The sequence below is a fragment of the Peromyscus maniculatus genome, chromosome 17 (genome assembly GCF_049852395.1).
Source record: "Peromyscus maniculatus bairdii isolate BWxNUB_F1_BW_parent chromosome 17, HU_Pman_BW_mat_3.1, whole genome shotgun sequence".
Lineage (NCBI taxonomy): Eukaryota > Metazoa > Chordata > Mammalia > Rodentia > Cricetidae > Peromyscus > Peromyscus maniculatus.
In genome coordinates this window covers 46,284,982-46,289,141 of record NC_134868.1, presented here as the reverse complement: position 1 = coordinate 46,289,141, position 4,160 = coordinate 46,284,982, and positions in this window count along the sequence as shown.

The following is a 4,160-nucleotide window of genomic DNA, read 5'->3' as shown; positions in this document are numbered from 1 at the left end:
CATCGGGGTGGAGAGACTAAGATCAGCCCTGTGGTTACAGCAGCACACCAGCGTGAGGAGAGCTAAAGGCTCATGGAAAAACGACAGCGGATTACGGAGGGCTAGAGGAGCAGTCCCCCATCCATTTGGCTATACACCGCATTACTTTTTAAATGAAACCATTGACATAAACGATGGGATCCTTTTATCGTGTATTGGGCCTCTCTTAACATTTCTTCTGTAGTATCTCTTTAGCCATCGGTCCTGGTTAGTTTTTACTGTCCAATTGATGCGACCGAGAATCACCCGGGAAGAGGGAAGCTCAATCAGACTGGTCTGTGAGAGACTGTCATGATTGATGATGGATGTGGGAGGACCCAGCACACCGTGGGAGCACTACCACTGGGCAGGTGGGTCTGGGCTGTATTAGAAAGCTAGCTGAGCGTGAACTGTAGAGTAAGCTAAGCAGCATTCCTGGCCCTCACCTCCAGCTTCTTGCCTTGAGTTTCTGCCCTGCCCTCCCTCAAAGCTGGACTATGACTTGGAAGTGTAAGCCAAACAATCCCTTTCCTCCTGAAGTAGCTTTTGATCAGAGTGGGTTTTTTTTTGTTTGTTTGCTTGTTTTTGTTTTAAATCACAACAGCAGCAACAACAACAAAAAACTAGACTACCGTCTAAGACCAGTGACACCTGCTTAGAGTAGATGATGACAGATGACAGATGACAGATAAGCCTTCAGAGAATCTGCCTATCTTCTCTAAAAAGGTTCATTATAAAACGTTCACTTTTGAGTATTTTGCAGATTGGGAAAGATGTGGAAGGCCATAACTGATAATAGTTAAAGTTTTTAAATAAAGGCATCATGCTTTTAGAAAATTAAAGTATTCCCGGGGCTGTAAGGTTATTGGGTGCCAGGGGAGGGTGCTCCCCTGGGTGTTGCTGGCTGTGGAAATCTCTAATGCACCCCAAACCATGAAGGCTGTCGCACCAGCTGCTGGTTGCATACCAGAACTAGATGGTAAGACACTGTTGATGGGACACTGTGTGTCGGTCTCAGGACGTGGAAACTCAGGCTGGGACTGATTTAGACTCTTCTCCCTTCCTAAGTGCTTTTGCGGTGATGTAAGGCAGGCTGATGGGGAGAGCTGTCTCTGACAGTGCTGATTTATCATGAATCCTGCATACTGTACTGCACTCTCAATATACTGAGAAGGACGTGCAAGCTTGTGTAATAGTAACACAATTGTTATGGGTGTAACTCATTTTTTCTGATTGACAGGCCCCCTTCACAGAAGGGAACTCATATCTGGAACTATAAACCAAGGAAAAGATCTGTGCCTGGGAAAGGTCATAGGCCCCAGTTGAGAGCTTAGCGATATCATTTGATAAGCAAGTATGACGTACCTTTCAAATGGTCTACTAAATATTTCTGTGTATGCCCATAGATTACTTCAGCTGTTGGCCTTGGTCATAGATACAAACTTCTGTTTTTGCAGTTGGCAGTGGTTAATGCAGAGATCCATAAGCAGTAAAGCTCCCCCCAAATAACTGATGTTTCTCAGCCATAAATGGAAGAAAATATCCAGACATCTGTGTCACCCCCTTTCAAGCCTCATGGGATATAATAGGAGAGGGAGCAGAGGATGAGAGATCCAGAAGACTGGGTGGAGTGTTGTGCATCTATATAGCAGGAATCTTAAAAGGTCTTATTAATTAAATCAAACATGAGGCCAGTTATTGGAGTGAACAATGGAAGATCAGAGAGACAGAACAAGCCACAGCTAACCTCACCTGGCCAACTTCTCAGCTGATCTTGTTTCCTTAGACTGGAAGCCTCTGGGTCCTCATATCCAAATGGCTCTCAGCTGAACTGTGCTGCTAGAAGCCTGAAAGCTTAACCGTCCAAATGCTTCTAGTTTCTGGTCCTCATGCCTTATATACCTTTCTGCTTTCTACCATCATTCCCTGGGATTAAAGGCTCGCTTTCTGGGATTAAAGGCGTGTGTCACCATGCCTGGCCATTTCCAATGTAGCCTTGGATTCACAGAGATCCAGATTTCTACCTTTGGAGTGCTGGGATTAAAGGTGTGAGTGCCACCATTTTTCTAGCCTTTGTATCTAGTGGCTGTTCTGTCTCTGACCCCAGATAAGTTTATTAGGGTGTACAATATTTTGGGGAACACAATACCACCACACATCTGTTTCCTCTGCATTGAAGCATGACCTCTTAAAGTGGGAGAGGGGCTACCAAGTCTCAGGACTCTCAGGAACCTTGCAGGCTCTTGAAGCTCAGAAAGTGACAAGATCCACGAGTCCTCTCCCTGGGTTTATAAAAGCAGTAAGCAATTATTGGGTAAGAAAAGACTTGCTTGAGCAAAGTCCAAGTTGTGCAGGGAGCTGCAGGGATGCAGTTTTTCTAAGCTGTCACCATGCAGAATGAACTTTTCAGCAACACAGCTGCCTTTGAATCACTCATGCTCCTGTAAGCAACCCCAATAACTCATTGGTTCTCCAAACTAGACTTGGGGTGACTGCTTCTTTGGTCTGTCATGGTGCCCTATTTTGGGGTAAGTACATATTTTCTCATCTCCCCATTACAAGAATGTACACATACACCCCCCCCTCCAAATTAAAGTGATGACTAATGTCAGCATAAAAAAGGAAGTGTATCCTGTTCAAACACTGATCACAGTGCTGTAGTGGCTCTATCAGTTTCGAAGTAGGCTTTAGGATACAAAGATTCTCATAGATGAAGAGGGGAATTTATATATATATATATATATAATTTTACAATACCATTCAGTTCTACATATCAGCCATGGGTTCCCCTATTCTCCCCCCTCCCACCCCCTCCCCTTACCCCCAGCCTACCCTCCATTCCCACCTCTTCCAGGACAAGTCCTCCCCCGAGGACTGCGATCAACCTGGTAGACTCAGTCCAGGGAGGTCCAGTCCCTTCCTCCCAGACTGAGCCAAGTGTCCCTGCATAAGCTCCAGGTTTCAAACAGCCAACTCATGGAATGAGCACAGGACTCGGTCCCACTGCCTAGTTGCCTCCCAACCTGATCAAGGCAATCAACTGTTTCACCTATTCAGAGGGCCTGATCCAGCTGGGGGCAGAAGAGGGGAATTTTATAATAGCAAACATCACTTCATCAAGGTGACAACACAGTCTTATATGCATATGTCCTATTAGCAGTGCCTCAAGAGCTATAAGGAGAACAGCATCAGAAGTGGAAGGAAGAACAGACAGGTCTGCAACCACAGTTAGAACATCCGGCAGCTCTCCATCAGTAACCGAAGTCACTGGACTAGAGAGGAGCAGCAGTGATGTGGAAGACAGTGTTATCAGCCATAGTGCAGCATATTCTGCTGAAAAGCAACAGAATAAGAACGACAAAAGCATCCCATAAATATAAAAAAAATCCCTGGAAATTAAATGCCACACTTATAACTAATGGATAAAAATAAAGGCTATATGAAATATCAGAAAGTATTTTAAAAATGGTAATGAAAACCATCCTAGCAGCCCAGATACTGGCACTAAATCTGAATGCACCATAAGACAGTGATCATAGCAAAACAGTACTAGGTGATTATAGCACATGGATATGTACAACATCTCAAAAGAAAACGGGAGGACGGGAAGTATCCTGTTATAAGGCACACACACGCATTACACGAAGCAGTGCTCTGGTATGTGAACATGAGTTTGCATCACCTACAAAGGTGCATTGCAAATTCAGCAAAACCCTACCCAAAAGATAAGATAAATAATGTTGACACACTGAGAAAATAAAATGGAGTTATACAACATGCTTGAATATAATCCCGGGAATGAGAAAAACAAGGGAGAATCGGGATAAACAAAGCGGGTGCTAAAGAGACGGCTCAGAAGACAAGAGCACCTGTTGTTCTTGTAGAAGATTGGGGTTCAGTTCCCAGCACCTACACAGCTGCTCACAACCACGTGCAATTCCAGTTTCAGGCAATCCTATGCCCTCTTCTGGCCTCCAAGGGTACTACATGCACATCAATCACCCATACACATAAAATAAAAATAAATTAAAAACTTTAAATATCGGAAGCAGTTATAAGCATACAAAATATTAAAACTGTCAGTATTCACACAGATTAGTAAATATGTGTGAATATTGACATAGTTACTACTTACACCAATT